The following is a 14,559-nucleotide window of genomic DNA, read 5'->3' as shown; positions in this document are numbered from 1 at the left end:
TTCAAATTGTACCGAATTTAGTGCTTTCTGTACCCATAAGTACGAATTTCCAAAACTACCTCAATTCTACTGTCCGACAGTAATCTTAGTTCCAAATTTCAGAATTCCAGCTTTATCCGTTCATCCAAATCCAAATTGTACCAAATTTAGTACCATTTAGTACTTTTCGTACCCAAAGGTACGAATTTCTAAAACTATCTCAATCCTACACCCCTACAGTAATCTTAATTCAAAACTTTAGGATTCCAGCTCTATCCGTTCACCCAAATCCAAATTTAGTACTGCTCGTAATCATAAATACGAACTTCCAAAACCATTTCCTTATTTCAACGCCATTTCCCAACCTTGATACTTAAAATTCAGGATTCCAGTTCTATCCGTTCACCCAAATCCAAATTGTAATAAATTTAGTACCATTTAGTACTTTTCGTACACATAAATACGAATTTCCAAAATTTCCCCAATCCTATGATCCAACAGTAATCTCAATTTCAAATTTCAGGATTCCAGCTCTGTCCGTTCACTCGAATCCCTATTGTACCAAATTTAGTACTTTTCGAACACATAAGTACGAATTTCCAAAACCACCCTCATATCTCAGTCCTACACTTCACAGTAATCTTAATTCCAAATTTCAGGTTTCCAGCTACATACATACGTTCACCCAAATCCATTACACATTAACAGCGAGATCAACGTTGCACACCAATACACACCCTAACTCCAAAAAATAAAAATTCCAGCACTGTCCCTACACCCAAAAACAAATTGAGTACCATTAAGTAATTTTCGTATACTTATGGTACGTATTTCGACGACATATCTCAGCCACACACGGACATTAATACAAAATAATTACAGTAATTTCCATAATAATTACAGTAATTCCGAATCTCAAGATTCCAGCTGTATCCGTTCGTCCAATTCCAAATTGTACCAAACTTAGTATCAAGTCGAACTCTTCGTACCCATAAGAAAGATTTTCCAAAACTACCTCAATCCTTCACTTTAGTAGTAATCTTACTTCCAAATTTCAGGATTCAAACTCTATCCGTTAAACCAAATTAAAATTGTACTAAATTTAGAACAATTTAGAATTTTCGTACCAATTTTCAAAACTTCCTCAACGCAACAGGGCTACAATAATCATACTTTCAAATTGCAGGATTCCACCGCTATCCGTTCACCTACATACAAATTGTACTAAATTTAGTACCATTTAGTGCTTTTCGTAACCATAAGTTTGCTCTTTCAAAACAACCTGAATCCTACTCTTCGACAGTAATCGTAATTCCAAATTTCAGGATTCCAGCTCTATTAATTCACCCGAATCCAAATTGTATCAAATTTAGTACCATTTCTTTCCCAAACAAAAATTTCAGGATTCCAGCTCTACCCGTTCACCCAAATCCACATTGTACCATATTTAGTACCATTTAGTACTTCTCGTACGCACACGTACGACTTTTCAAAATTTCCTCAATACTACACTCCTACAGTAATCTTAATTCCTAATTCCAACACTATCCGTTTACTAAAATTCAAATTGTACCGAATTTAGTGCTTTCTGTGCCCATAAGTACGAATTTCCAAAACTACCTCAATTCTACTGTCCGACAGTAATCTTAGTTCCAAATTTCAGAATTCCAGCTTTATCCGTTCATCCAAATCCAAATTGTACCAAATTTAGTACCATTTAGTACTTTTCGTACCCAAAGGTACGAATTTCTAAAACTATCTCAATCCTACACCCCTACAGTAATCTTAATTCAAAACTTTAGGATTCCAGCTCTATCCGTTCACCCAAATCCAAATTTAGTACTGCTCGTAATCATAAATACGAACTTCCAAAACCATTTCCTTATTTCAACGCCATTTCCCAACCTTGATACTTAAAATTCAGGATTCCAGTTCTATCCGTTCACCCAAATCCAAATTGTAATAAATTTAGTACCATTTAGTACTTTTCGTACACATAAATACGAATTTCCAAAATTTCCCCAATCCTATGATCCAACAGTAATCTCAATTTCAAATTTCAGGATTCCAGCTCTGTCCGTTCACTCGAATCCCTATTGTACCAAATTTAGTACTTTTCGAACACATAAGTACGAATTTCCAAAACCACCCTCATATCTCAGTCCTACACTTCACAGTAATCTTAATTCCAAATTTCAGGTTTCCAGCTACATACATACGTTCACCCAAATCCAAATTGTACTAAATTTAGTACCATTTAGTGCTTTTCGTACCCATAAGTACCTCAATTCTACACCCCACCAGTAATCTCAATTCCAAATTTCGAGATTCCAACTATATCCGTTCACCCAAATCCCCATTGTCCCAAATTTAGTACCATTTAGTACTTTTCATTCACATAAGTAAGAATTTCCAAAACTTCCCCAGTCCTACACTCCAACAGTAATATCAATTCCAAATTTCAGGAATCCAGCTCTATCCGTTCACTCAAATCCAAATTGTACTAAATTTAGTACCAATTATTACTTTTCGTACACTCAAGTTTCCAAAAACCCTTTGGTGCATCTTTCTTACTCTTCATCAGTGATCCTCAGTCCAAATTTGAGGAATCAAGCCCTATCCGTTCACCCAAATCGAAACGGTACCAAATTTAGTGCTATTTAGTATTTTTCGTACCCTATGTACGAATTTCCAAAACTTCCACAATATTAAACTCCACCAGTAATCTCAGTTCCAAATTTAGAGATTCCAGCGCTATCCGTTCACCCAAATCCCCATTATACAAAATTTAGTTCCATTTAGTACTTTCCGTACACATAAGTACTAATTTCCAAAACCACCTTCATATCTCAATCCTACACTTCAACAGTAATATTAATTCCAAATTTCAGGTTTCCAGCTCTATCCGTTCATTCAAATCCAAATTGTACTAAATTTAGCACCATTTAGTACTTTTCGTACCCATAAGTACGAATTTTCAAAACTACCTAAATCCTACACCCCACCAGTAATCTCAATTCCAAATTTCGAGATTCCAGCTATTATCCGTTCACCCAAATCCCCATTGTATCAAATTTAGTACCATTTAGTACTTTTCATACACATAAGTACGAATTTCCAAAAGTTCTTCAATCCTACACTCCAACAGTAATCTCAATTCCAAATATCAGGATTCCAGCTCTATCCGTTCACCCAAATCCCTATTGTACCAAATTTAGTACTATTTAGTACTTTTCGTACTAAACTACCCTCATATCTCAATCCTACACTACAACAGTAACCTTAATTCCAAATTTCAGGTTTCCAGCTCTTTACGTTCACCCAAATCTAAATTGTACTAAATTTAGTACTTTTCGTACACATGATTGGTAATTTTCCAAACCATTTCCTTTTAGAAGCACCACTTCCCAACCTTGATTTCCATACCAAATTCCTATATTCCTATATTCCTGGGGCCTATTATTGATTTCATTAATTATTTAGCGATTTCATCAAATTACAGATTTTGAAATTGAAAATTGAATAGTTATGACTGTACATCTCCATATACGATAAAATTCTTAATTGCAAATAAATCGTGGTAATATGCACAATTCTATTGCACTTTCATTGATTTGCAAACATTTAGTTATTACCAAAAAGTCAGGTCCATACAGTTTTTAGTTGTTGTTATTTCTGGCCGATTTCTGAATTTATTCCCCTAATGTTGTCTTCAACAGCAACTCATTTGTTCATTTGCGTAATTGATGTTTATACACCATTATCACCAACTGCGACATCTGTTGCAATGGAAGATAACAAATGTCTTGTCTTTCTATTATTTAGTGGCTTACGATAAAATAAGTGCGCCTAGAAGTAAACTACAAAATTTGAAATTATGTGTGATCTCTTACGATATCAAGAAGTTATGGCATTGTTAATTTTACACATGTCTTGCAGAGGGCCAACTAAGTGAATAAGTACGTAATAGTAATGAAAAATAAGGATTTTTGTTGTTGTTATTTTTTGTGGTTCCAGGACGAATTTTCTAAAACCCGGCCTTATCTCGCACATTTGCATCAACAGTGACCCACTGGTAAAATTTCAAGTTCCTAGCTTTAGCCGTTTTGGCTGGGCGTTGATGATGAGTCAGTCAGTCAGTCAGTCAATCACTTATCACCAAGCTCATTTATATATATAGATATAGTGCAATATTAGTTTTAGGATTTTAGCTTTGTACATAGGTTTTATTTAAACTTAAATTCTTCTAGGTTTTAAGTAGGCAAATTCACCATTAGTTTAGGTAGGTAAATTTTCAATTTAGATTTTTTAAGTAGCAAATTCACAGTGGGTTTAGATAGGAAAATTCACAATATTTTAATGTAGAAAATTCATAGATTTTTTCATTAGGCAAGTTCACAGTATTTTATCTAGATATTTTGTAGGTTTTAATTAAGTTTTTATTCACAATTTTATAGCAAATATTGTTAATTTTTATTTAAAAAAACCAAAAAACTTTTTATGTTGTACCCACTGTAATGTTCACTTTTTGTTCTTTAGTATGTAATTTTTGTTTTTCTACTTTTTTGTATCGTTCACTATGTACACTTTTGACTGTTTTGCTTTGTATATAATTCTTTGTTATGTGCTCACTTTCTATGTACTTCTTTTTATGTGTTCAGTTTTTTTGTAGTTTCCCTTTTTTCTTTTACCCGATCTTGTACTTTTTGTTATTTGTACGCACGTTGTTTTTGTAAATTTTTTGTTTTTTTTTTTTGTAAAATTTTTGTTTTTTAATTATTTAAAAAAACACCACTTTTATCTGGCTCGACTGGACCAAAATGTTTATACAAACGTTTTAGGCTCACCAAAATAAAAAATCGTTTTAGTTTTCTTTTTTCAATTCAATTTTAGTTTTACACTTTATTTACAATATTTTATGTTAGGATAATTCAATAGATGGTAGGGTAGTGTAAATAGGTTTAGGTTGCATTTATGTACATTAGAGTAGGTTTTATATTCACTAGGTTAGGTTTTCGTTTTAGGTTATATATAGTGCAATATTAGTTTTAGGATTTTAGCTTTGTACATAGGTTTTATTTAAACTTAAATTCTTCTAGGTTTTAAGTAGGCAAATTCACTATTAGTTTAGGTAGGTAAATTTTCAATTTAGATTTTTTAAGTAGCAAATTCACAGTAGGTTTAGATAGGAAAATTCACAATATTTTAATGTAAAAAAATTCATAGATTTTTTCATAAGGCAAGTTCACAGTATTTTATCTAGATATTTTGTAGGTTTTAATTAAGTTTTTATTCACAATTTTATAGCACAATTTTTTGGTTTTAAGTAGAAAAATTTAGGTTTTAATTAGCACAAATTTAGTTTTTAATCTAGGGTTTAAGTAGCAAATTTACAATTTTTTGTACTTTATGTTTTACTTGTTTTGTACTAATTGTTCTGTATAAAAATCTTTATGTTTAACTTATTTTTTCTTTGCTGTTGTATGTTATTTATTTCCACTTTGCACTTGTGTTTGTTTACTGGCCACGGGGTTTTCGTCTATTTTATATGTCGTGCGAGTTCAAGAGATGTTTTACGAATAGAACTTTTGTGCCGGCGAAATGCATATCCTAGGCTTTTTGCATCGCCTATGTACCTTCTTCATCTTTATTTACTTTTTGCTGATTGGAATTTACCGGTGGCTTTATGGAATATGCGTGTGTGTGCGTGAGTATTTTTGCTCTTATTTTCGGCTAAATACGCAGCCGTACCGTTCTCACTGCGCCGCCGTCAAATTCCATAACGCCGCCGGTAAATGTCAATGGCAGACTTAGGGTGAGCACTAAATCAAGGCGTCGCCGCAAACACCTTCAAAATGGACTATAGAAGCTCTCTTTCTCTCAGAAAGGGACTAAAGAAGCACCCTTTGTTTCAGAAACGGACTATAGAAGCATCATTTATTTCAAAAAGGGACAGCAGAAGCACCCTTTGTTTCAAAAACCGACTAAGAAGCATCTATTATTTCAGAAAGGGACTATAGAAGCATCCATTATTTCAGAAAGGGACTATAGAAGGACCCTTTCTTTCTGAAAGGGACTATAGAAGCCCCCCTTTCTTTCTGAAAAGGACTATAGCAGCACTCTTTCTTTCAGAAAGGGACTATAGAAGCACCCTTTCTTTCAGAAATTGTCTATAGAAGCATCCTTTCCTCCAGAAAGGGACTATAGGAGCACCCTTTCTTTCAGAAATGGACTATAGCAGCACCCTTTCTTTCTGAAAGGGACTACAGAAGCAGTCTTTCTTTCAGAAAGGGACTACAGAAGCATTCATTCTTTCAGAAAGGGACTATAGAAGCACCCATTCTTTCAGAAAGGGACTATAGAAACCCTCTCTCTTTCTGAAAGCCACTATGGAAGCACACTTTCTTGCAGATAGGGACTATAGCAGAACCCTTTCTTTCAGATAGGGACTATAGCAGAACCCTTTCTTTCAGATAGGGACTATAGCTGAACCCTTTCTTTCAGATAGGGACTATAGCAGAACCCTTTCTTTCAGATAGGGACTATAGCAGAAACCTTTCTTTCAGATAGGGACTATAGCAGAACCCTTTCTTTCAGATCGGGACTATAGCAGCACCCTTTCTTTCAGATAGGGACTATAGCAGCACCCTTTCTTTCAGATAGGGACTATAGCAGCACCACTTTCTTTCTGATAGGGATTATAGCAGCACCCTTTCTCTCAGAAAGGGACTATAGAAGCACCATTCCTTTCAGAAAGTGTCTATAAAAACATCCTTTCCTTCAGAAAGGGGCTACAGAAGCATTTTTTCTTTCAGAAATGGACTATAGCAGGACCCTTTCTTTCTGATAGGGATTATAGCAGCACCCTTTCTTTGAGAAAGGGACTATAGAAGCACCCTTTCTTTCAGAAAGTGTCTATAGAAACATCCTTTCCTTCAGAAAGGGACTACAGAAGCATTGTTTCTTTCAGAAATGGACTATAGCAGCACCCTTTCTTTCTGAAAGGGACTACAGAAGAATTCTTTCTTTCAGAAAGGGACTATAGAAGCACCCATTTTTTCAGAAAGGGACTATAGGAGAACCCTTTCGTTCAGAAAGAGACTATAGAAGCACCCTTTGTTTCAGAAACGGACTATAGAAGTATCATTTATTTCAGTAAGGGACTATAGAAGCACTATTTATTTCAGAAAGGGACTATAGAAGCCCCCTTTCTTTCTGAAAGGGACTGCAGAAGCACCCTTTGTTTCAAAAACCAACAATAGAAGCATCCTTTATTTCAGAAAGGGACTATAGAAGCCCCCTTTCATTCTGAAAGGGACTATAGAAGACCCATTTCTTTTTGAAAGGAACAACAGATGCACACTTTCCTTCAGATTGGACTATACCAGCACCCTTTCTTTCTGATAGGGACTATAGCAGCACCCTTTCTTTCAGAAAGCGTCTATAGAAGCACCGTTTCTTTCAGAAAGTGTCTATAGAAACATCCTTTCTTTCAGAAAGGGACTAAAAGCATCCTTTCTTTCAGAATGGGACTACAGAAGCATTTTTTCTTTCAGAAAGGGACTATAGCAGCACACTTTCTTTCAGAAAGGGACTACCCTTTCGTTCAGAAAGAGACTATAAAGCACCCTTTCCTTCAGAAAGGGACTATAGAAGCGCCTATTCTATATAATAAAATACAGCCTGATAATGAAAACGCAAATATCAACATCAAAAATAGTTTTATTTTCTTAAGTACTCTACAGCATGATTTACAGCCTGTTTATATATGTCGATACGAAATCGTATACGAATGAAACACACCCAAACTTTAAGGACCTTTTTCGCTATTTCGAAAAAAATGAATGTGAATGAAAAACACCTAAACTCGTGTATAATTTTCAAATTTTGTATTTGTTTTGAAGCTAAAACAAAGTCAATATTATCATGAAAACCAAAGTTTAGCTGTTTTTCGTTCGCATTCAGTCCTTTAGTTTTCGATATATTATTTCCTTTGCTGTTGCCTCAAGAAAAAAAAACAACTTTGAAAAACACATTCGAGTTTGATAGTGTTTTTTACGCATTCATTTTCTTATCGACATACAAAAACAGACTGTTATACACTTTGGCTTAAGTTGAATGTTTTCATTAAACTCGGCTCGGGACCAAATTTTTACACAGGTAGGTCTCGTGACCCTAATCACAAATATATACAACATTTATTGCGGAAATCCATACTTCCAGAGATATGGGCCTCTGAAGTTCCGAAAATTCCCTTTTTAAAGGCCGACTATTTCGAAAAAAATTTATGATTTTAAGGGAAATTTTGTTCCTGTTCCCTAGATTTGCACCTGTCCATGGGTGAAAGCCTTAAATATCCGGGTAAAGGCCGGCAATTTAGAGCAACGTTTATAATTTTTAAGAAAACTTGGTTCCCATTCCCTAGATTTGCACCTGTCCATAGGAGAAAGTATTAAATCTCCGGTCGAAGGCGGGCTATTTAGAGAAACTTTTGATTTTAAAGAAAATTTGGTTCCCGTTCTCTAGATTTGCACTTGTCCATAGGAAAAAGTCTTAAATTCCCGTCCGAAGTCCGGCTATTTAGATAAAATGTATGATTTTAATGAGAATTTTGTTGCCGTTCCCGGGATTTGCGCCTGTCCATAGAAACATTCTTAAATCCCCGGCCGAAGGGCGTTCTATTTATAATAAAATATATATATCCTTAAGCTTTACAATAGTACCCATATTATCATTATTCGTTCAAAAATAGCGAAGTTACATACAAAGGAATTTTCGGAACTTCAGAGGCCCATATCTCGGAAAGTATGGACTTCCGCAATAAATGTTATATATATTTGGTCCAGATCTATTCACAATTTCTTTGCACCAATCCACAAGAGCCGTTTTTGAGCAATTGCCCAGTTTTGCCGGGTCTGACGAGAAAAAATCAATTTTTGCTGCCAGGTCGTCATGTAATATCAAATGTTAGTTGGTGGAAGATATGCCCGATGATGCCTCTATCTCAAGGTACATAACCTGGCGATCTTACATTACCCGTTCTAGCACGGGTTAGTTATTTTCTGGCACAACGCCGATTTTGGACGAGGTTCGCGATCGGTTTTTGAGGAATTGTTTATTTTCACCCTCTTTTTCTGTGCCATTCACGCAGATATGATAGCCTGCGATACACAATAGCCATGGTAAAAATATACAGGTAGCCGCATCGGCAATTGTTGGTAACATAAGATGTCAAAATTTGACATCAATTCAATGCAATTGACACATTATGTTACCATCACCTGGCTTGATAATGCTACCTGTATTATTGTACCATGACAATAGCTGTGTTCAAAGCACATTTATACAAGGTAGAAGTGACAATCAGCTGTATAATTACTTTTTTTTGTAAATTTGGTTTTCAAAATGTAATAGGGTCTACTCATGAAATTTGAACTTCTAAATTTGCTACCATAAAATACTGCTTTTCATCTTAAACGTGTAATAAAAATTACCTACGACAGTTCTGAATGCGTTATATTTACATTTTGATTCAAATTTGTTCTATTTTAGAGGATTTTCAAAATTTATTTATGTTTTTCCTCAAAAAAAAAAAATTGGAACGACCCTAATATTCAATATTTTCTTTGAAGCCTTTGACTAATTAACTGCGTGTTGCGTGTGCGTTCAAAAATACAAAAATAAAATAAATGTATTTCAAATTGAAAACAAAAACAAATACATGTATTTTGTTTTTGTTTTTTGAACGCACACTCAACACGCAGTTAATTAGGTAAAGGCTTGACAATTAATTTTCAATAACAACAATGTTGTTTTTGTAAATTTGTTAGTTGTTGTAATTCATGCATATACCATCCTTGGATGTGTCCTTTTACGTGATAATTTCTAATAATAGGTATATCGGTTACTAAATAATTTGTACAAATTTGTACAAGTCCAGTAACTTCTTGTAGTCGACTAAGGTCTTTTGTTTTGTACTGTAGAGTAAACGAACAACATCCAGTAACAATTTATTCAAATTGTAAGTAAACGAACACACATATTATTGCAAGAAGTTACTGGACTTGTGCGCATTTGTACAAATTATTGTGTAAACGAACACACCTATTATAGGTTTACATATAACCCTGCGTTTACACATGACAGGACAGTTGAGTACATGTATTGATTGTCAAAATCCCAAAACTTGCCTTTGTGACGTAGGCGTCTAGACAACTGCAAAGACTGTTGTAAAATTATGAATGAAAATCGTCGATTTCTTCTTGTTTTCCGTTCACATATTTTGTTTTTGTACATATTCATTTGTTTTCAACACATTTCAATTATTATTTCAAACATTTTTACAAAAATGTCAAAAATATGTTAATCCTACTGTCTGCGAAAAACTGATGGACAGCTAGGAGGCAAACGACAAATGTATGTTGTATTTGCAGACAGTCTGTCTTGTGTAAACGCCTAGTAACCGGATTTAACAAACCCACTGGGCTTTAAATGTCAATTCCGTTGCTTATATTTCAAATAAATCCTCATTGAGTAGGTTAAACCTGTAAAAAGCTGTAATATAAACAAGCTATTACGTGTTAAATTGTGATAATTATGATTGTCTGTTTACACGATAATTTGTAATATCATGTCTTTTTGTGTACTTGATAATTTGCAATATTTTTTTATAAATGTTTCGCATTTTGTCAGTTGTATAAAGAAAAGTTGACAAAAAGTTTTTCAGCACCATTTCGCAAAAATTATCAAGTAAAATGACAAACCTAATTATTACAAAATGTTCCGAATGTTGTTTTACTGAAATTTTGACAATAGTTCATTGAAACGTTGCTAATAGCATGGTTACACTAGAGCTTTTTGCCGGGTTAAACCAATTCATTAGGAATTATTTGATGTTTGCGCTATTAAATGAAATCCAATGGATTTCAGATGAGTTTTCTTTGATGTATGTACAAAAGAAATCCATACGATTTTGTAAATCTAAACGTACTAATGAGTATAAATTGGCTTAAAACGTAGTTTACATTAGAGCTTTTCCCAAGCTAACCTTCATTACGGGATTTATTTGACGTTTACGCCATGGAATTGGCATTTGGTAACCCAGTGGAATTATTAGTTCATCGGAGATGACCTTTTCTATAGAAAATTCATCGTCGATGATAGTTTCTATAAAAAAAACTTCATCATTAGTTACCAAAAAGGCCCCTAAACATGAATTCGGGTCTTAATAAGTTTTACTAAAACTCTGTTTTAATAAAAAATAATGTACATTAAAGTTTAATTTACATATGCACATAAAATGATTTGTTTTACGAAATTCTGTGAACAAATTAAGTATATTTACATCTGTTTTTTGCGTGATTTCCTTACGCACACAATCACACATACGCACGTACACAACAACACATACAAACGCACACAATATATCACTTCAGAAAAATAAGAATTTCAGAAAAAATAACTTAAATTAATTGGAAAACAAAAAACATAATTTTTGCAAGTTTCTTTAACCATTTATTTTCACTTTTTTTTTTGTTTGGGCTAAGGCAATATTCCTTGAATTTCCCAGTTCTTCGCATTTTCTGAATGGGAGAGTCACAATGTATCTTCCTTCTTGATTTCGTACTGTAGTTTCAATGAAATTCCTTTCGCAAAAGTGGTCTTCTTCTGACCGTAGAACTTTTTAGGGGTCTCTTCCACCTCCCAAAATTGTGTAAGTATTTTCTCGATAGATGTGGTCGCAAGCATTGAAATTTGTTTACTTCGAATCGCATTCCCAGGAATGGGTCCTCCAACAATACATCCAAACTTTGTTTTTTTGTGTTAATATTGTTCCAAAAGCTTTCAATGGAGTCCCAATTGTGAATATTAATGGTCTTATGTCCATTCCAATAAGTAAATCGATGGGTTGATTGACGTAGAACTTCGGGTCAGCCAGTTCTAATGATGTAACATCTCTAAGTTGATTTTTATCTAAGTTTTGTGGTGGCAAATTCGAAGGTTACGTTTTTAAAACTGGAGCCCACACTTCCAGTCTAAAATTAGGGTCATATTTTGAACGCATAGTGAATAGGCAGGATTTTGTTGAAGTTTCGGAAACAAATTGACTGAGACCAGTGACGTGTACTAAATTGCTTCTCGTAGGCAGCTTCAAAAGAATCTTCAATTTTTCCGAAATAAAAGTTGACTGTGATCCTGAGTCGATCAGAGCTCTGGCATCGTAAAGTCGTCCTCTGGTTTCTATTTGTACCATGGCTGTGAAAAGTAGAGTTCCTCCAGATCGTTGTTGGTTAAGTTTAGTATCTTGGAGGGCCAAGGTTGTAATCGTATTTGGTGCAAAGTTTGTAGTGGATTGTAATTGAGTGGTAGTAGCGGCGACACTAGTATTAGATTGTGTCTCCACTTGAGCTAGGTATGAATTTGTTGACTGGGTTTCCGTTCCCTTGTGTAGCAAAGTATGATGTCTCAAGGTACAAGTACGACAACCAAAGCGACTTTTGCAATCTTTATCTCCATGGCTAGATGACAGGCAGTTATAACACAAATGTGACGTCTTCACCATATGAATTCTATCATTGATGTTCTTCTTCAGAAACTCGGAACAATCCCTTATGAAATGATTTGATTTGCAAACTTAACATGATTGTCCATTTTGATTGCTATTTTGTGTTTTCTTTTGTTGATTCTTTTGTGAATTGGGTCTTCCTCCAATATTACTCGGATTCCTTGAAGTATTTGTTTAAAAAGTATTCAAAAATCTAGGTTTATTGTGCGTAGGCTTATTCGGCTGAACAAATTTTGATGTAGAAGGCTTTATATTCCCAACTGATTCCATGGTTTTGAATTTATTTGTCAGGAACTCATCAAATTGTTCCCATTTTGGAAGTATTTTGCAATTGCTAAGAGATTTCTCGAACTCCTCTAGAAAATTCCTTGGTAATTTTGAAGAACAGAGGTATATCAGAAGTGGGTCCCATCCTTTTACGTTCACTTCCAGAATCTCCAGTGTCTGTATACAACTATTAACTGTTTGTAATTTTTGAATCGTGTAACTTGAGTCGATTGATACTCCAGGTAGATTAAAAAGACATTTGATTTGTTCATTAACCTGCATCCTTTTGTTCTCATATCGATCCATAAGGTTCCTCCACGCTAATTCAAAACCATCATTAGTTAATGGCACATGGCTAATAATTTCTCTTGCTTCGCCAGCTGTTTTTTGTTTGAGATGAAATAATTTTTCCACGTTGCTTAATTTTGATCCTTTAATATAAATTGCCGTGAATAAATCCCTAAATGTGGGCCAATCGCTATAACCTCCCTTGAATATGTCGGTGTCACATGGTGGCAAACGTGATATTGATTTGACATCTTCCCCTTTTCCTTGTGGGATCATGGCCATTGACTCTCTTTTGGTTTTTTCCAAAGCCTGTTTATCAAGTGCATCTCTTAATTGTATATTGATTTGACTTAGAGCTTTCTTGTACGCGTCCATCGCTTCCATATACTTTTCCTCAATTTGTTTTTATCAATCACCTTTTCTGCTTCGGCTGGCTCGTGATCTCTGCATTCCATATAACTCCTTTTCACTTGTTCCCATGCTGAATTCAATCCTAAGCGAGTTGTCTCCAAGGTGTCGGAAGTATCCTCTGGATTGGTTATTGAAAATATCGAAATGAAGTCCAAAATATCGTTAACGCCATGTTTTATCCATCTTGTAGTTTGAGTCTTAGCTTTTCATTAATTTTATAGGTAGCAAAATTACAAAAGTATCCCAAATGAGAAGGAATTACTTTGTTCAGGATTTAGGCTTTACAAAGTCTTTGAAAAACAAAAATTAAGAAAGCGTTGTCCTTTAAAAGATATCGTCGACTACGAATTTTGGATTTATTCTGATAAAACTTCCCTTGTTAATCAAGAAATAGACGAAAATTCCAAAAAATATTTGAAAAAAGCTCAAATAATTTTCGCAATTTGCTTGACTGTTGTTCAGTTTTTCAATCCAGTGCTTGGTGAAAATTAGTATTTTTCCAAAAAAAGAAAAATTGAAGCAATCCATATTTCAATAATTACACTTTAATGCCCTCTACATTTCAATAGTAACAATTTTCATAGTTTTGTACCTTTGTCATTGTGAGTTTGTAAATATTCTAATTTCCCATTGTGATTGATTCATTGTATTTTAAAGTTAACTGACAGAATGCAACTATGTAAATAATTTATTCTACTACTCTTGTAAAACAACTCATTAATAACTACTTTCGATATACCATTTTATGCAACTGTAAACTATTAACGCCCTACTATTTCTTCTCACGATTGGTACTTAAGCTAGAACAAAATTCAATAAAATCGCTCAGTTTGTGATCTACAATCTAACGCGTTACATAACCATCAGATAAGATCGCAAGGGGTGATCTCCATTCTAACACGTTATGGTAACCATCAGATAAGATCACAATGAGACAATTTGTCCGTCCGGCAGTCAACATCAATCCTCACTTGTGTGTTTTCATATACAATCGACACCAGATTGTTATAATGGCGCCCAACGTGGGGCCATGTATCACGACCACACCA

The sequence above is a fragment of the Musca autumnalis genome, unplaced genomic scaffold (assembly GCF_047663935.1).
Source record: "Musca autumnalis isolate F117 unplaced genomic scaffold, ASM4766393v1 scaffold_49, whole genome shotgun sequence".
NCBI classification, from domain to species: domain Eukaryota; kingdom Metazoa; phylum Arthropoda; class Insecta; order Diptera; family Muscidae; genus Musca; species Musca autumnalis.
This window is presented reverse-complemented; position numbering follows the sequence as displayed.